The sequence below is a fragment of the Mobula birostris genome, chromosome 7, assembly GCF_030028105.1.
Source record: "Mobula birostris isolate sMobBir1 chromosome 7, sMobBir1.hap1, whole genome shotgun sequence".
NCBI lineage: Eukaryota > Metazoa > Chordata > Chondrichthyes > Myliobatiformes > Myliobatidae > Mobula > Mobula birostris.
In genome coordinates this window covers 40,364,234-40,384,822 of record NC_092376.1, presented here as the reverse complement: position 1 = coordinate 40,384,822, position 20,589 = coordinate 40,364,234, and the positions used below count along the sequence as shown (strand labels likewise).

The 20,589-nt window shown below is 42.4% G+C and overlaps 1 protein-coding gene and 1 long non-coding RNA gene across 4 annotated transcripts in view; both read right to left on the bottom strand.

The window, feature by feature from the left end:
• Positions 1–9,109, bottom strand: part of LOC140200133 (high affinity cationic amino acid transporter 1-like) — a 79,283-nt gene extending 70,174 nt beyond the window's left edge. For all 3 annotated transcript variants that reach the window (XM_072262963.1, XM_072262962.1, XM_072262964.1), the window contains exon 1: positions 8,892–9,109. The gene's annotated coding sequence lies outside the window, so the exon portion shown is untranslated. The remainder of the gene's footprint in view (positions 1–8,891) is intronic.
• A 1,955-nt stretch (positions 9,110–11,064) lies between these two features.
• On the bottom strand, positions 11,065–19,550 carry LOC140200710 (uncharacterized). The gene is made up of 3 exons (XR_011886699.1): positions 19,444–19,550; positions 12,375–12,523; positions 11,065–11,234 (listed from the first exon to the last, which is right to left on the bottom strand). It is a non-coding gene; the product is annotated as an uncharacterized lncRNA (long non-coding RNA).
• Between the last annotated feature and the right edge of the window lie 1,039 nt (positions 19,551–20,589).

Here is a 20,589-nt window from a genome sequence, read left to right as displayed (position 1 = left end):
CTTCTTCCAATCACCTTATAATCATGCCCACTCATTTAATTATTTATACACTGAGGAAAAAGGCACTGGCTGTCCACTCTATCGATGTCTCTTATCATCTTAAACACCACTATCAATTCACCTTTCATCCTCCTCTGATCCAAACTACTCATCCTTTCCCGTGCTGACCCCTTGATAAGAACTGGTGTGTGTTCCCTCAACTCCCCCTTCCTGACGCCCACAAGCAGTTCCCTGTTCTGAGTGATGTTGAGTTTAAGGTTGTTGTTGTGACCCCACTCAACCAGCTGATCTGTCTCACTCCTGTACGCCTCCTCCTAGGCTCAACATATAGATGCAGTTACGAGAAGGTGAGCCAGTGGCAGTATGTCATTAGGAGTTTGAGGAAATTTGGAATGTCACCAAAGACCTTGGGCCTCTCCACCTCCCTCTGCAAATGGATCCTTAACTCCCTCCTCAGGAGACCACAGTCGGTGCAGATCAGAAATAACATCTCCTCTTCACTGATAATAAACACTGGTGCACCTCACAGATGTAGGCTTAGCCCACTGCTCTACTCTCTCTACATCCACAACTGTGCAGCTAGACACAGCACAAACATCATCTATGAATTCCCCAATGACACCACCGGTGACTGCACAAATCTCAGATGGTGACAAGGAGGCGTACAGGAGTGAGACAGATCAGCCGGTTGAGTGGTGTTGCAGCAACAACAACCTTAAACTCAACCTCAGTATGGCCAAGGAATTGACATAATAGGCTGTTCCTATTCAGTTCACTGCAGTCAAAAATTACTTGAATGTAACGTCATTTCACTGTTTCTACATCAGTATTGTTTAAAGAAAAATTCTCTCTTAATATTCCATATTAAAATAGCTGCACATAGACAACATCCAATTACCATCACTTACCTCAGAGCAGCATGCCTTGCTTCCAGGAACATTCCTTTCCTGGCCTATCATTCAAGGCTCCATGGGTGGGCCAGGTGACAAACATTTAGGGATGCCCTGATGGAGTGGTGTGAGGCAACAGCTCCTGCCCAGATCAGAATAACTGGGGCTATCACACTCCACAGAGTGCAAGGTGAAGCACGTCAGCAAAAAATAGAGACAATTTTGGCAAACAATGTGCAAGATTCACCTCAAGATAATTCCTCCCCCTTAAGCATCTACTTTAAAAATTCTTGCTTGCAGCTGAGCACCAAGCTTGTGAGTAAAACTTTATCAACCACTTTCACAACCCAAACTGAAAATCAACCCAAACCAAAAGAATGAAAGAGTCTATTAGCTCTTGGGTGTGAACATCAGCCATCACATCCTGAAAGTTCACATTTAAGCTTAGTTGTCATTCAGCTGAACATGAATACCCATGAGTATAGCCAAACGAAACAGCGTTCCTCTGGGGCCAAGCTGTTTCTACACAGTATGAACAATCATACACAGCACAAGACACATATAGCACATAATTACAATAGCAGTAAGCATACAGTCATACCTCCTGTTGATTACCACGTACCATCCTCCCTCAGCTGATGAATAGTCATAGTCATAGTTATAGTCATCCCGAGGGAAATTGGGTTATCAATACTTCTCCCATGTTGAGCAGCACTTGGAGGAGGCATTGAGGCTGGCAAAGGCACAGAATGTACTCTGGGTGGGGGACTTCAATGCCCAGCACCAAGAGTGGCTTGGAAGCACCACCACAGACCAAGCTGGTTGGGTCCTACTGGACACAGATACTAGACTGGGACTACAGCAGGTGGTGAGGGAACCAACAAGAGGGAAAAGCACACGACCTCATTCTCACCAACTTGCCTGCCGCGGAAGCACCTGTCCATGACAGCACTGGTAGAACTGACCACCGCACAGTATTTGTGGAGACTAAATCCCATCTCCACATTGTGTGGCACTACCACGGTGCTAAATGGGATAGACTTGCAGCCCAGTGGTCCCACAACTAACGGATCAGATCTAAGCTCTGCAGTCCTGCTGCATCCAGCCGTGAGTGGCGGTGGACAATCAAACTACTCACTGGAGGAGGTGGCTCCACAAATATCCCCATCCTCAACGATAGAGGAGCCCAGCACACCTGTGCAAAAGATAAGGCTGAGGCATTTGCACCTACCTTCAGTCAGGAATGCCGAGTAGGTGATCCAGCTCAGCCTCCTCCAGAAGTCCCCAGCATCCCAGATGTTAGTATGTAGCCCATCCGATTCACTCCACATGATATAACAAATTGCTGACAGCACTGGATACCGCGAAGGCTACGGGCCCAGATAAAATCCCAGCAATAGTCCTGAAGACTTGTGCTCCAGAACTTGCCACACCACAAGCCAAGCTGTTCCAGTACAGCTACAACACCAGCATCTACCCGGCAGTGTGGAAAATTGCCCAGGTACGTCCTGTACACAAGAAACAGGACAAGTCCAACCCAGCCAATTGCCACCCTATCAGCCTGCTCAATCATCAGCAAAGTAATGGAAGGATCATCAACAGTGCTACCAGCCAGCACCTACTCAGCGATAACCTGCTTACAGATGCCCGTTTCAGGTTTGGTCAAGGCCACTCAGCTCCTGACCTTATCAACTCCTTGATCCAAACATGGACCAAAGAGCTAAATACCAGAGGTGAGGTGAGAGTGACAGCCCTCGAAGGCAGCACTTGATTGAGTATGGCATCAAGGGGCCCTAGCTAAAATGGAGTCAATGGGAATTAGGGGGAAAACCCTCCACTGGTTGGAATCATACCTGACACAAAGGAAGATGGCTGTGGTGGTTGGAGGTCAATCATCTCACCTTCAGGACATCACTGAAGGAGTTCCTCAGGGAAGTGTCCGAGGACCAACCATCTTCAGCTGGTTCATCAACGACCCTCCTTCCGTCATAAGGTCAGAAGTGGGGATGTTCGCAGACGACTGCACAATGTTCTGCACCGTTTGTGACTCCTCAGATAGTGAAGCAGTTCATACCCAAATGCAGCAGGACCTGGACAATATCCAGGCTTGGGCTGACAAGTGGTAAGTAACATTCGAGCCACGCAAGTGACAGGCAATGATCATCTCCAACAAGAGAGGCTCTAACCATCGTCCCTTGTCATTCAGTGGCATCATCACTGAATCCCCTACTATCAACATCCTGGGGGTTACCATTTAAGGAAACTGAACTGGTCTAGCCATATAAACACCGTGTCTACCAGAGTAGGTCAAAGGCGAGGAACCCTGCAGTGTGTATCTCATCTCCTGACTCCCCAAAGCCTGTCCACCATCTACAAAGCTCAGGTCAGGAGTGTAATGGAATACTTGCCACTCGCCTGGATGAGCACAGCTCCATCAACACTCAAGAAGCTTGACACCATCCAGTACAAGGCAGTCCACTTGATTGGTACCCTTCCACAAGTATCCCACCCCTCCACCATCGATGAACAGTTGCAGCGGTGTGCACCATCTACAAGATGCACTGCAACAACACAAAGTTCCTAAGGCAGCACCTTCCAGACCCACGAACACTACCATCTAGAAGAACAGCAGACACCTGGGAACACCACAACTTGGAAATCACCATCCTGTCTTGGAAACACATCGCCGTTCCTTCATTATCACCAGGTCAAAATCATGGCATTCTCTCCCTAACAGCACTGTGGGTGTACCTACACCTCAGGGACTGCAGCAGCTCAAGACGGCAGCTCACCACCACCTTCACAAGGGCAACTAGGGATGGGCAATAAGTGCCAGCTTAGCTGGCAACGCCCACATTCCGTAAAGGAATAAAAAAAATAATAAGATAGCCCAAGTCCCTGAGTGTTATGTCCTGTAGATAGATGGTGCATGGGACGTGGTCGACAAGAACAAGCCGCCATCAGCCTGATCATCACATGCTAACACAGCCGCAGATGAAAGTAATCCAGTTTGTTTTCCACTGAGTGAACACTGGAGAGCTGCACCACTGGGAGCAGCCAGATCCCAACTCAAGACAGAGGCACGCCATGCCACACTGCCTCCAGCGTCTTCTTCCCTGGGGGGGGCTACAACTGGCAACCCAGCGGCACAAGGGCTTGGCGTGCGCTACACAGAGGCCACACAGCTTCCCTGCGGTCGGTCTCGCCAACGAACAAGTGAACTTGGATTTTTAGTATTCTACATTGCCAATGTCCAACAGAGTCTTGCGATCACAAGCAAAAGAAAGTAACACGAGTAACAGGAAGCAGAAAGCATCAAGGGGAACCACTGGACATAGGAAGTGAATGTAGACTTCCAAAAGACGTCCGAAGAGATGCCACATAAAGTGTTCGAACGCAAGATAAAGGCTCAAGGGAAGAGGAATACTTATTATTATGGATAAAGGATTGGTTAACAGGAAATAAATTCTTCTTCAGCCCTTTACCTTTCCACCTATCACCTCAAAGTTTCTCACTTCATTCCACCTTCCCCCACACATCTACCTTCCACCTCTAATTTTGGCTTCTCCTTCAAGTAGGCATTGAGATTTGACTACCTTTTCTTAAATTTCCTCTCAAGAAGCAGTTCTCAGTAGCAGGAAATCATGTCAGGAACATCTCAATCTGCCTTACCGCTTCCCTTTCAGTCAGGGTCACTATCGATGAACTGGTCCATGATTTGTGTGATCGTGGTGATGCTCGTGCTGAGGAATGTTGTGGTGAGGTTTCTTGCTGGTATGTCCTCTTCTCCATCTGTGTCCTCAGATTCACCCAGGATGCATTGCTCTGCCAATTCTCGAAGCTCTTCGTTATGAAGACTCTCACCATGAGAATGCAGGACCTCCTCAACATCACCGTCATTAACATCCGCACACCATATCACTTGAAGTTTCACATCCATGCCAATGCTTTTCCTAACACCTTAGATGTACAACCTTCAGTGGAAGTTGCAGGGCATTATCCAGACATTATGGCGAAAAAAATAGAATAAATTGGTGAGGGAGCAAAAACGTTTACACACGCTAGGGAAGCAGAGCATGAACTAACATGTGATTGGCTGTGAGTAGCTGACAGTGTATATAAAGCACTCTCATTGGCTGACTGTTTACTGTTATGGTGGCCACTTGAGAAGTACAAGTATTGTCTAGAATGTTTTTTTTCCCCCTCATTTTTTCTTAATTTCAAAAGAATTGAATAATTATGTTGTAATGAACCAGCACTCTGCGGGGTAACGTTATGTGGGGTTTGAACGCACATTCAAGACTGAGACAAATAGTTTTAAGTGACAGGATAAATCAAAGATCATGGGAATGGAGCTCAGAACAAACAGCAGATCAGCCGTTGACAGTGCAAGCTTGGGAAGATGTATGATCTACTCTTGATCCTTTTTCTTATGTTTCTGATGACACAGGTGTACAGCGCAAAACTGTCCCAATTCAGCACTCTCAACTGTATGGGAATTTAAAGCCACACCTTGCTACTAACAAATATGGCCCAAGTCCCGTTACTTAAGAATAATTGCTGCAGAAAATTATAGCTCTGACCAATATAGATTTATATCATCTCGGAAGTACCTCACACAGGTATGACACATAATAAAGCATCTTGATAAGGGAGTCTAGTACGACAGGGCATGACTTAAGGATTGAAGGGCGCCCATTCAGAACAGAAATATGAAGAAATTTTTTTAGCCAGAAGGTGGTGAATCTATGGAATTTGTTGCCACAGGCGGCAGTGGAGGCCAAGTCATTGGGTGTATTTAAGGCAGAGATTGATAGGTATCTGAGTAGCCAGGGCATCAAAGGTTATGGTGAGAAGGTGGGGGAGTGGGGCTAAATGGGAGAATGGATCAGCTCATGATAAAATGGCAGAGCACTCGATGGGCCGAAAGGCCAACTTCTGCTCCTTTGTCTTATGGTCTTATGGAATACGTGTGGGTGCTGAGGGGTGTGAGTAAATGTAACCCCGTGTACCTCGTAACTGAAGCTCACTTGAAATTTTAATATCACATTCGAATCTTGCCTTGCAAGCTTTAATAATTGATGCTTAGAATCAATAAGTTATAACCTATTGAGTCCAACTTGTCCATACTGCCTGTGTTGCCTTGTAAGATTCAACTTCTGATTACTAATCTGACATGTCTGTCCATGGCCTCCTCTACTGCCAGGATGAAGTCAAACCCAGAATGGAGGGGCAACACCTCACATCCTGTCTGAATAGCCTCCAATCTGATGACATGAATTTACAAATCCCCAATGTCTGGTAATTTCTCCCCCCTCCATCCTCCTCTCTTTTTCTATTCATCTTTCCGGTTCCCCTCTCACCTTCTCCTCTTCCTTCTATGGTCCACTGTCCTCTTCCATTAGATTTCTTCTTATTCAGCCTTTGACCCCTTCCACACATATCCTCCCAGCTTCTTACTTCATTCCTTCTCCCTCACCCACTCACCTTGTCTCACCTATCACCTTCAGCTTCTGTGCCTTTCCCTACACCCCACTTCCTTGTTTTGGCTTCTGCCTCTTCCTTTCCTGCCTTGATGAAATGTCTAAAACTTCGACTGTTTGCTCCCCTCCATAAATACGACCCGGCTTGCAGAATCTTGTGTTTGTTAAACTTTGGGACTGTCTGTGCCTGAGTTCTACTCCATCTATCCCTCTCATAACCTTACGAACCTCTATCAGATCTCCCCTCAGCCTCTACCACTACAGAACAACAACTCAAGCTTGTCCAACCTCTCATTATACCACATGCTCTCTAATCAAGGCACCATCTTGGTAGTCTTTCAGAAGACTTGACATCCTTCCTGTTATGGGGGCAACCACAACTGTATGCAGTACTTCAGATGCAGCTTAACTAGCTTTATATAAAGCTGCAACATAACTTCCTGACTCCATACCTCAACTAACAAATCAAGCCTGGCATCAGCCTTCTTAACCACCCTATTAGCCTGTGTATCCACTTTACACGAGCTATGAACTTGAACCCCAAAATCCTTCTACTCATCAAACTGTTAAGGGCCTTGCCCTTAAGTGTATCGTCTTTTTACATGGGATCAACCAAGGTGCAATAATTCACAATTGGCAAAGTTAAACTCCATCTACCCTTTCTCCGCCCATATCTGTAAGTGATCTTGGAATCAGAATCAGGTTTATTATCACCGACATGTGACGTGAAATTTGTTAACTTGTCAGTAGCAGTTCAATGGAATACATAATCAAGCAGAGAAAAGAATAAAAAAAATAAAAATAAGTAAACAAGTAAATCAATTATGCATGCTGAATAGATTAAAACATGCAAAAACAGAAATACTGTATTTTTTTTTCAAAAGCAAAGTAGTGTCCAAAGATTCAATGTCCATTTAGGAATCCGATGGCACATGAAAGAAACTGCTCCTGAATTGCTGAGTGTGTGCCTTCAGGCTTCTGTATCTCCTACCTGATGGTAACAGTGAGAAAAGGGCATGCCCTGAGTGCTGGAGGTCCTTAATAACAGACACTGCCTTTCTGAGACACTGCTCCCTAAAGATGTTCTGGGTACTTTGTAGGCTAGTACCCAAAATGGAACTGACTAGATTTACAACCTTCTGCAGCTTCTTTCGGTCCTGTGCAGTAACCCCTCCATACCAGACAGTGATGCAGCCTGTCAGAATGGTCTCCATAGTACAATCTATATCTCACTGTATTCGTTGCCAGTCTTCTACACTATCCACAACACCACCAATCGTCATTTCATCTATAAACTTACTAACCCTCCCATCTACATTTTCATCCAGGTCATTTATATACATCACAATCTGCAGTGGTCCCAGCAGATATCCCTGTGGAAACCACTAATCACAGACCTCCAGCTCCAATAAGTCCCTTTGACTACTACCCTGTCTTCTCTGGGCAAGCCAGTTCTGAATCCAAGCCACCAATTCACCATAGATCCCATGCACCTCTTCTGGATAAGTCTGCATAAGGGAGCATCACAACAGTTTATCCAGGGTAGAACTGTCAAGTACTGAAGGGCATGCATTTAAAGTGACACTTCAAGAAACTGAGTGAGGCAAGTTTTCCTTATACACAGTAAGTACCTGGATTGCACTGCCAAGGGTAGTGGCAAGTAAAGAGGCTGCTACTGAATATTGTATTCAGGAATTAGAAAATATCTATCAAGTACAGGCAGAGCAATTAATTTAATTCATCACCATCTTTGGGGACAGACATCATGGGCCAACGAATAGTAGTCAGGCTTTTGTTTTGCAGGGATTAAATGTAAATGTCCGCACCATATCCAACACCTTAAAAAAATACATAATTTTGACTTCCGTTTACAGTGATGGCGTTTGCCTACATTCAAGTCATGATTTAGAAAGAAAAAGTGCTGGAAATCTGACCTCACGGGGTCTTCAAACTGCAAAATTCCTCTTCCAAAGATGCTGCCCGACCTGCAGGGTATTTTCAGCATTGTTGATTTTAAACTGAAACGCCTCGTGGAAACTTGCACCCGATATGCGAATGCAAATCTCACAACCCATTCCATTCAGAATGGAAGCCAGCGGCAAAAAGGGTTACTAATGCCAAAAAAGAGGAATAACTACAGCTCAAATTACTTTTTAAAATCAGATGATTAAAATCATATTTTTTTTTAAAAATCACCATCCAAATACCCCGACGCCAACAATATTGGGAGTTGGGGGGTAGTGCTGGAGAAGTGTACGCTTCTGTTTACATCGAGTCATTCTTGCATCATCCTTCTCCACAGGAGCACCAGCAGCCATGTGGCCCCTGCAACTCCTCCACTCCAGATCACAACACCGCGTTAACCGCACAAACCACCCGCCCCCACGATTATTTTTAAATCTCCCCCCCGATCATTCACCAAGTCTTCACCCGCCCCCGGCTCTTCGCCAAACCCAACGAAAAGCGCGCACATCTGGCGCAACATAAAGACCAGGTCGAGTTAAAACGTGGCGCTCACCTCGGAGACAGTGGGGATTTGGGCGGCGAGCGGCGGGCGGCGGGCGGCGGGCGCTTCGGATGCGGCAGCTGCTGGTTCCGGGAGGGGAGCAGAGCAGAGCGGGACGGGCGTGCGGCTGTGCTGCGGGGGCGAGGAGATCCCGGTACCGTGGCTCAGGGACACGCCATTGCATTAGGAAGGACACTGCCTACCGCTAACGCCACCCACCAGCTCAATGTTCTCCCCACCCCGGCATGACATAAATGGCAACGTGACTTCATCGTAACGTATCGCATCGCATCGAGAGGAATGCTTCTCGCTGTCGGTGCCTGTCTATGTTTGGGCACCTGAGCCGAGCGCTCAACTCAACACGGATTGGGAGAGAAACGAGGGCGTGCATTTCTGTAGCGCCCTCCAGCTCGTTTCCAAGCGCATAAAGCGCTGGTAAAATACGCCGCCTTCCGTATGATCGGAAACGGGGTTAACAACTCTTACGCGGTAAACTCTCATGACAGCTTAACCTATATTTATGGTTTTGGCCGAGGGATAACTGTCGACTAGGCCACAAGGGCGAACCCCATTCTCTCGTAAGGTGTGTTGGAGAAGGCAAATCCCACCTCTGTTTCATGTCTCGACCAAGTGGTTTTAGCTCTGACGGCTTGGCCTTCACGGCACTGCATTGAGAATTGGAGTTAAACCTAAAGTCAATCTGTGGCCAGTATTGTCATGGATGTCCATAAGGTTCTCTTGCTTCTCTGCTGCTTCGGAGTGGAATTCAACCATCTAATTTCTGAGAAAAGCCAATTGAAATGCTGCTGACTGGTACAGATGAATAGCTAGTGTTCTGATATTAAAAAATAAATATGTAAATACTTGTCTCCATGACTCAGTGACTTTACCATCAATACATTTTTTTTTAAATTGAGCTATTGCTTTGGCCAAACACAACACTTGAAAAATCAATAGAAAGCTTCCACTCCAAATGGAGTTAAATAACCAGATAATCCCAATAGCCAGTATAATTAGATAATTAGAGTAAATATTGAAATAGAGAATGGGATCCTTAACATCTCATCTGAAAGAGAACATTCCCTACTATGCAATATTCCCTCAGTATTGTACTGAAGAATCATCTTAGGTGATCCTCTGGAGTGGCCAATAAAGTTCTGATTCTGCATTGATCATTTTTCCTAGATCAAGTGAAGAGGTGCTGCATTTAGCTTATGCAGAACTTCTAATCAAAATCAGTTTGTATGTTTGATACACCTGTAAAATATTCATGCAGTAGAAAGTCGAATGAGATGAGCCTACTTGGGGCTGACATGAATATGATTTTGTAAGATTTCCCACATTATTTACCTTCAATCTGTTTCCCCTTTCTCTACAAGAGAAAGTGGTTCATTTCACTACCACACAGTGACTCTGCAGCATTTTAAAGCAGTCACCATTGGCAGAAATCTGATGATTGTTGGTAATCAAAATGGGCATAACAACGGGAAGAGTCAGACTGCATTTGACTGGTCCATCTAACAGCTCAGAATTTATATTTTTCCCCATAAAGCAGGAGGGTTAGAAATGAGATGAGAAAATCGAATAAAGGTCCTTAGCTCAGAAAATCAATCAGTGGAATATCAGTTTTAGTGGATCTAAGATACAGCATGGAGCAGAAAACATCAATGAGAGTTGTCTGTGGTCCTCCTTACCATAGTAGTGATATGGTACTAATTAGTAACAGTCTCTGTCAGGAACTCCAAAGAGCAAGTACCAAGGGTATTACAAGAATCACGAGTGATTTTAATTTGCCTTTAGACTAGGCAAACCAAATTAGCAGTAATAATGTGGAACATAAATTGGTATCAGGCATTTTAAATCTAGTATTATGCAGTGAGAAAGGATTACTTTGTGAACAATAAGAGGACTCATATTATAAAATGTCAGTAAAGTGCTGGTGTTTTAATTCAACCTGAAAACAAGCTAATTAATTAAGCAAAGCTAAGAATGAGGGCATGAAAAAAAGGTCTTCAACCTGAAACGTTAACTGGTTCTTTTTGCACAGATACTGTTTGGGATCTTCCAGTATTTCTGTTTGTGATTAAGGCATGAAGCATGAAATGACAATGAAATATCATAATCCACATTGAAGTTCAAGTTCAAGTTTATTATTGTCATTGCCATAGATACATGGGGTATAAGTATCACAAAAATTAGCTTTGGCAGCAGCAGCACCATACATTACAAGCATTGTTATATTATAGAAGTTATGAGGGTAAATAAGCAGTAGCCAACTTTTTTTTAAAAAATTATATAAATTACAGAAAAATTATATTCCTTACATACACCCAAATTCCTGGAAAAATGGTCCAACTGTGAGGAGCAAGAGGAGATAAAGATATTATTAGATCAAAGGAAAAGTATTTTACAATAGTAAATAAGAGGATTAGGAAAACTTCACCAATTTCAGGAAAAAAAATGTTGATAAGGAAAGGCAAAACAGATCACCGTAGTTTTCTGGTGACATACGTAAAACAGATCGTAAAATTTCAGTATAGTGTAAAAAGAGAGGATTGGCAAAGCTTTCATTTCTTGCTTACCAACTGAGATGAAAAAAATTATCTCAAAGAATAAACAAATAACAGAGAACCAAATATTTTGTATTTGTTTTCTCAGAAGATAACCCCCCAAAAAATCCAGAAATAATGAAGCCCAACAGGTCTGGAGTGAATAAGGAACTTATAGAAATTATTACTTTAAAATATACTGTAAAATTAAAGAGACTCACAACTGATAAATTGCCTTGACATGACAGCTAATTCCAATAAATCATGACAGGATTTTAAAAGAGCTAGTAATCATCTTCGGTAATTCACACAGCTTCTAGACTGGTTCCGTAAGCAATGCAGTACTTTTAAGGACAGAAAGAAAATTGGGAACTATACACCACTTTAGCTGACATCAGTAGCACTGTACTGTTGCGACTGATTGTACTGGTGTTGTGTATTCCTTATCCGAAATGCGTGGTACTGCAAGTGTTTGAATTTTGGATATTTTGGGGAGTATTTTGGAATACATAATGAGATAACTTGGGATCGTTATCATTTCCGATTCTGAATTTATGTGCTACCGGTAGGTAAGCAGTCTTTGTCTTATACTTGTTCATCACACATATGTACTTAACAGTAAAAATTACTACATTCTATTAATATAATGAAAATATAATGTGTGCAGGGTAACAAAAGCAGCACCGCAGCATTGGAAGAATACCCGAATCAGCTGTTAAACAACAACAAACAACGGCAGGCTTTCAGTCTCTACCTACGATGCCTTGTCTTAATGAAAAGGTTACAGTACACTATACTTGTATTTTTTAAGGTTTTATGTAAGGAACAAAAACAATCTGCATTGTGTTCTGGTGTTAGATTTTCGTGATCAGCGGACACTTCAAAAATTTAATGCCGTGCCTTTTCTTCAATTTCTGCAACCAGTTTGCAGAATGGTCAAAATTACCTTCAATTTTCAGTTCGTCGTGATAGATCTCTGCTTGTTTCATGATCAGCATACAGTTAAGCGGCATGTGTTCACTCCGACGCTGGCGATACACGATCACTGTCTTCATTTTGCGATTCATGCAGTATTTTTCTATTCTTCATTAATTTCTGTTGATTACAAATGTGGCAAATCTTCTCACAACTGCCTGTGGTGCACAAAGACCAGCGCATCGCCTGGGAACCTTCCCAACGTCTGATGGAATTGTCCAATACTGACGTCATGTCAGCACGCAAATTAAAGTTTGTATTTTGGAGGATTTCGGGTAAGGTACTCAACCTGTACCTGAATCTATTATTATAGAAGCATTTGAAGAACACATAGAAAATAATAGTTTTGGATAGAATCAACATGGGGATGTCATGGTTTGACAATTCATTTATAAGTTTTAGGTGTTTTAATTACCATTATAAATAAGAACCGGGAGATTTATTATAGGAAGACTTTCAGAGTCTTTCTACGAATAATCACACAAGAGGTCATCAAACAAAATTAGGCAATCAGGGGTCGGGATGATTTTCAAAATATATAGTTATTCCATATTCACCATGCTAATGATCTCAAAAAGTTCAGCTGGATTAATAAGACATGATTAGACTGAATATTAGATATCATGCATCTTATTATTTGTTAATTTATTTGTGGTAATATTCCTTCATGTGTTGTGTTGATGGCGGTATAGATTTTGGTTGAATGACGATAAACTGAATTTGAATTTGAAAGATGCATCAACTTAGTTCATCCTTGTTCATTGAGTTCATTAATATTAGTTGAGTAACAAATCCTGAGGTGTAAACAAAGTCGGTGTCAAAGTTCAGGCAGACATCAAAACATACAGAGAAATCCAAAAACCAGAATCAGGAAACAGGCAGAGTCAATATTCAGACGGACAGGGTACAGATACGAATGCTGGAAAGGCTCAGGAAAATTCACTGGCACAATCTGGCAACAAACAGGTGAAAACACAGGATTAAAATAAACTGAGCAATAAACAGAGACGTAGATGATAAGTGGAGCACCATGAGGCAGAAATGGCTGCAAAACAGGTAATAATGAGAAACAGGCAAGAGGCGGAGTACTCAGTAACACAGGGGCCGGAGTAGAGCAGGAGCGGGGACAGGAGCACACGGGGCATGAAAACAAACAAGAGCACATGGCAATACAAAACCACAGACTGACAGCTAGGGAGAAAACATACGAAAAGACAAAGTCCAACTGGAGGTACAAACGCTAATTTATAAAGACTGCAAAATAGAAGCTGTTGAGTCATAGATATTTCTTTTTCATATTCCAACATATTCCATTATTGCATTACGTTTGTTTTTGCTGGTCAGGTTACTGCCTGCTTCTGTTTTCACAAGCACCACATATCACATTCATTCCCTTCATATATCTATTAAAATAATTTGGTGTCAGCCTTAATACTACTTCCAACTTTCTGACTAGTCACAATCTAGCTTCCTTCCAGATGCCTTTGATATCTGTAGATTTAATTATTCTGAACACTCCCTGTTGACATCCAATCAGATAATTCATATAAAACTGCTTTATCCTAAAATGCAATTTCCTTTATGTCCTTATGCCCTCAATGGGGACCAATATCCTGGCAGGGAGTTTTGCTAAGGCTATTGAGGAGAGTTTAAAATAGAATTGCTGTGCAGTGGGAACTGAACTGAAGAGACGGAGGCAGGGGTGGTTGGCTCACAAATAGAGAAAGCTTGTAGGCAGTGTGAGAGAGAGGGTAGGCAGGTGATAGAAAAAGGACACACCAGCATTTTTTGTGTGTGTTGCTTGAATTTCCAGCATCTGCAGATTTCCTCGTGTTTGCGCTCAGACTGATGGTTTGAGATATATCTATTTTAATGCAAGAAGTACCATGAACAAAGCGGATGAGCTTAAGAGCGTGGATCAGTACTGGGAGCTATGATGTTGTGGCCATTACAGAGACTTGGCAGGAATAGTTACTTTGCGTGCCAGGCTTTAGATGTTTCAGAAAGAATAGGGAGGGAGGCAAAAGAGGTGGGGCGTAGCACTGCTGATCAGTGATAGTGTCACGGCTGCAGAAAAGGAGCAAGTCATGGAGGGATTGTCTACTGAGTCTTTTAGTGTGGAAGTTAGAAACAGAAAAGGGTCAATAACTCTACTGGGAGTTTTTATAGACCACCCAATTGTAACAGGGTCATCAAGGAGCAGATAGGAAGACAGATTCTGGAAAGGTGTAATAATAACACTGTTGTCGTGACGGGAAATTTTAATTTCCCAAATATTGATTGGCATCTCCCTAGAGCAAGGGGTTTAGATGCAGTAGAGTTTGTTAGGTGTGTTCAGGAAGGTTTCCTGACACAATATGTAGATAAACCTACAAGAGGAGAGGCTGTACTTGATCTGGTATTGAGAATTTAACCTGGTCATGTGTCAGGTCTCTCAGTGGGAGACTATTTTGGACACAGTGATCATAATTCTATCTCCTTTACCATAGCATTGGAGAGGGATAGGAACCGAGTAGTTAGAAAAGGGGAATTAGAGTAAGGGGAAATATGAAGCCATTAGGTGGGAACTTAGAAGCATAAATTGGGAACAGATGATCTCAGGGAAATGTAAGGCAAATGTTCAGGGGATATTTGTGTGGAGTTCTGCATAGGTACGTTCCAATGATACAGGGAAAGGATGGTAGGGTATAGGAACCATGGTGTATAAAGGCTGTTGAAAATCTAGTCAAGAAGAAAAGAAAAACTTATGAAAGGTTTAAACAACTAGGTAATTATAGAGATCTAGAAAATTGTACAGCAAGCAGGAAGCAGCATAAGCATGAAATTAGGAGAGCCAGAAGGGGCCATGAGAAGGCCTTGGTGAGCAGGATTAAAGAAAACCCCAAGGCATTCTAGAAGAGCAAGAGGGTAAGACGTGAGAGAATAGGACCAATCAAGTGTGACAGTGGAAAAGTGTGTATGGAACCAGAGGAGATAGCAGAGGTACTTAATGAATACTTTGCTTTGGTATTCACTATGGAAAAGGACCTTGGCGATTGTAGGGATGACTTACAGTGGACTGAAAAGCTTGAACATATAGACATTATGAAAGATGATGTTCTAGAGCTTTTCAGAAGCTTCAATTTGAATAAGCCACCAGGACTGGATGAGATATACCCCAAGCTACTGTGGGAGATGAGTGAGGAGATTGCTGAGCCTCTGGTGATTATCTTTGCATCATCAATGGGGATGGGAGAGGTTCCTGAGGATTGGAGGGTTGCTGATGTTGTTTCCTTATTCAAGAAAGGGAGTAGAGATAGCCCAGGAAATTATAGACCAGTGAGTCTTACTTCAGTGGTTAGTAAGTTGATGTAGAAGATCCTGAGAGGCAGGATTTATGAACATTTGGAGAGGCATAATATGATTAGGAATAATCAGCATGGCTTTGTCAAAGACAGGTCATGCCTTACGAGCCTGATTTAATTTTTTTGAGAATGTATCTGAACACATTGATGAAGGTAGAGCAGTAGATGTTGTGTATATGGATTTCAGCAAGGCATTTGGTAAGGTACCCCATGCAAAGCTTTTTGAGAAAGTAAGAAGGCATGGGATCCAAGGGGACCTTGCTTTGTGGATCCAGAACTGGCCTGCCCACAGAAGGCAAGGAGTGGTTGTAGACAGGTCATGTTGTGCATGGAGGCCAGTGGTCAGTGGTGTGCCTCAGGGATCTGTTCTGGAACCCCTTCTCTTCGTGATTTTTATAAATAACCTGGATGAGGAAGTTGGTTTTGTAAATTTGCTGATGACACAAGGGTTGGGGGTGTTGTGGATAGTGTGCCTGTCAGAGGTTACAGCAGGACATTGATAGGATACAAAACTGGGCTGAGAAGTGGCAGATGGAGTTCAACCCAGATAAGTGTGAGGTAGTTCATTTTGGTAGGTCCCAGAATCGTGTCACAATTCACTGTATAGAAACATAGAAAACCTACGGCACAATTCAGACCCTTAGGACCACAAAGCTGTGCCAAACATGATGGCAGAATATAGTATTAATGGTAAGAATCTTGGCAGTGTGGAGGATCAGAAGGATCTTGGGGTCCGAATCCATAGGACACTCAAAGCTTCTGCGCAGGTTGACAGTGTGGTTAGGAAAGCATACGGTGCATTGGCATTCATCAACTGTGGGATTGAGTTTAAGAGCCAAGAGGTAATGTTGCAGCTATATAGGACTCTGGTCAGACCCCACTTGGAGTACTGTGCTCAGTTCTGGTCACCTCACTACAGGGAGGATGTGGAAATTATAGAAAGGGTGCAGAGGACACTTACAAGGATGTTGCCTGGTTGGGGAGCATGCCTTATGAGAATAGGTAGAGTGAACTTGATCTTTTTTCCTTGGAGCGATGAAGGATGAGAGGTGACCTGATAGAGGTGTATACGATGTTGAGAGGCATTGATCGTATGGATCTCAGAGGCTTTTTCCCAGAGCTGAAGTGGCTAACATGAGAGGGCACGGTTTTAAACTGCTTGGAAGTAGGAACAGAGGAGATGTCAGGGGTAAGTTTTTACGCAGAGAGTGGTGAGTGCGTGGGATGGGCTGCCGGCGATGGTGGTGGAGGCGGATATGATAGGGTCTTTTAAGAGACTCCTGGATAGGTATATGGAGCTTAGGAAAATAGAGAGCTATGGGTAACCCTAGGTAATTCCTAAAGTTAGTACATGCTCGGCACAGCATCGTGGTCTGAAGGGCCTGTATTGTGCTGTAGGTTTTCTATGTTTCTAAAGTTGGCTCCCAGTCTCATTTATTTACATTGGGAACCCCCCTCCCACCCCGGCCTAATCCCCTTCATTCCTCTGATGATGTTCTTTTTTATTTGCCTTCCTCCACATCATCATTGGTAACCATGACTTCAAACACTTCAGTCCTCCTTGCAATTCCCCTACCATCCTACCCCTCCTATTTCAGAGAAACAAAATCAGAAATGCTGGAAGAACTCGGACAGCCAAGCAGCATCTGTGGAAGGAGAAACCAATCAGTGATCCTTCCTCAAAACCAGGAGTAGACTGGAGGGTTTACCATTTTCAAAGCAGAGCTGAGGGTAAGGGAGAGGACTAAAGACTAAACAGAGATAGTTTAAGAGAGATAAGGTGAAACTTGGGAGAAACATTTTCGCAAAGAGTGGATAAAATTTGGAATTTGCCATCATATGATTTAGTTTCGGGATATGTTTAAATAAAAGCTGGATAAGTACAAATGGGAGAAAGAATAAAGGGTCAGATGATGGGCTGAATGAAGTAGAGCATGGGGGTTCTAAGGAGTGGGAAGGGGTGCCTATGGAATCTGTTGGGTTAAATGAAAAACAAATAAAAATGCAGATGCAGAAATCCATAAGAGCAGAATTAGGCCAGTTAGCCCATCAAGTCAGCTCCACCATTTCATCATGGCTGATCCAATTTTCCTCTTAGCCCCAAACTTCTGCCTTCTCACCATATCTCTCCATGCTCTGACCAATCAAGAATCTATCAACCCCTGCCTTAAATTTACATGAAGACTCAGCCTCCACAGCCGCCTGTGGCAAAGAATTCCACAGATTCGCCACTTTTTGGCGAAAGAAATTCCTCCTCATCTCCATTCTAAAAGGACGTCCCTCAAAGGCTGTGTCTTCTGGTCTTAGACTCTCCCACCATAGGAAACATCCTCTCCACATACACTATCAAGTCCTTTCACCATTCAATAGGTTCCAATGAGGTCATCCCCGCACTCTTCTGAATTCTAGTGAATACAGGCTCAGAGCCATCAAACGCTCTTCATCTGACAAGTAATTCAATCCTGAAATCATTTTTGTGAACCTCCTTTGAACCCTCTCCAGTTTCAGCACATCCTTTCTTAGGTAAGAGGCCCAAATCTCAAAATAAAAACAGACAATTCTGGAAAGACTCCGCAAATCAGGTGGAAATGAAGACAGTCAATGTTTTAGGGCTATGAAAGAGAGAAATGCAAGTACATTGTCAGTAGAAAGGACATTGGGAAAGAGATTAGTAGGAGCATCTATGATAGGATGTAGTAAAAATGAACAGGGACATCAAACTCTGGGCCCATGTATTGAGGTGTCAATGGTTAGATGGTTGGATTGATTTGTGCATTTAAGATATGAAAATAGAAATAGATAATGGAAAATACAAATCTTGAAAGCTTTTCCTTCCTTAAATGCTTCCTGACCTGAGCTTTTCCACCATTTTCTGCTTTTTTTTGTTTCTGTTGGACTGAATGATTTAATTGCTGTGTTGTCAAAAAATAGTTGAGGGAATGGCAGACGCATTAGTCATAATTGTTCAACGAGCCATCTGTACTTTATATTTAGCGCTGCCAGTCAGGGTTGGACTTCTGTGCATTTCACCTTCCTTTGATTTGTCTGTCTTTGATCTAGTTGGTATTTTCTTAATTCAATATGAGGTAGCTTTTAGACACATCTAAGTTAAAGCATGTAATAAACATGCAGCTGTGGTAGTCATCGATTGTTAAGTGGGTTATTTACATTTTCCGGTTGTCATTTTTATTTAGATTCATTAGGGTGCATCTAAAAATAATTCAAAGTGCACTAATTATTCGTGTAGAGCTACTTGATCTGCAGGCACCTAGCATGTAGCAAGCTTTCTCAGATAACAATGATATCAGTAAACAGTGAGTAAGGTGTCTGGGCTGAAAACATGAAAAGCTGTAAAACACACAGCAGATTGGGTAGTATTTCTTTCCACAAATGCTACTTGGCCTACTGAGTATTTCCAGTATTTTCTGTTTTAAACCCAGAACATACTGACTGCACCTGCAAGTTTTGTTTTTGATTTTCTCTATATTTTGGTTGTTAATAGTCAAATTTATTGTCATATGCACAAGTACACGTATGCACAGTTACAATGAAACACATACTTGCAACAACTTCGCAGGCACAGAGCATATGATAAACAACATTCACAAGAAATAAATAAATTATACACAATTTTTTACAAGAAAACACCATATAGAACAAAAAACACTGTCTATTTTAGCACAAAGTGTTACAAACCTGCAGCTATTAAGGTTTTCCCTGTTGTTTCAAGAACTGAATAGTTGAAGGAAAGTAGTTGTACATGAAACCTCGTCATGTGGAACTTCAGGCTTCTGTACCTCCTATCCTGTGATAGCTGCAAAAAAATGGATGTTGGGGATCATTGATAATAGATGTTGTCTTCTTGAGCAGAACTCCTATACTTACTGCCAATGGTGGGGCGGGATACGCCTGCGGTGTATTGTAGGGAGTCCGCTACTCTTTGCAGCTTCCAGGTTCCTGTGCATTTGAACTGCCATACCAGACCATTGTGTCTCATTGGGTGTTTTTATTTCTGCTATGATCAATTTTATAAATTCAATATTCTTTAGTTCTTTTACATGGAAGGATTGAATAGATTAAGACTTTATTCCTTGGAACGTAGAAGACTGAGGGGAGATTTGACAGAGGAATACAAAATTATGAGGGGTATAAATAAGTTAAATGCAAGCAGACTTTTCCCACTGATGTCGGGTGAGACTATAACCAGAGGTCATGGGTTAAGGGTGAAATGTAAAAAGTTTGAGGGGAACATGAGGGAGAACTTCTTCACTCAAGTCGTGAGAGTGTGGAAACAAACTGCCAGTGCAAGTGGTGCATTCCAGCTCGAGATCAATTGCTTAAGAGAAGTTCGGATGGGTACATGGATGGTGTAGGTTTGGAGGGCTATGGTCCCAGTGAAGTTCTATGGGTGTAGGCAGTTTAAAAGGTTTGGCATGGACTAGATGGGCCAAAGGGCCTGTTTCTGTGCTGTACTTTTCTATTACTCTATGACTAAAATATCTTTATGAGTAATATATTTATAGAATTACTTCTCATGGATTTTGTTTCATTTCTAGAATTAAATATGGTTTCCAATAGTTTTTCTGACCAAAAAAAACATATTACTCTTTTGAACTTAGAAAACCTATACTATATTCTGATAACTGTAAATTATACAGTAAAACAAGTCATTTGATGAGCGATTATGGTTCAATTTGAAGTTATGTGGTAGTATTTTTTAAACCCTGTAATATATGTTCTTATTTTATAATAATACTATCTTATTACCTTACAATATGAAAAATTAAGTTTGCACTACAATATTTAAATACTGACAAATAGATCCTAATGGATGAATACCGC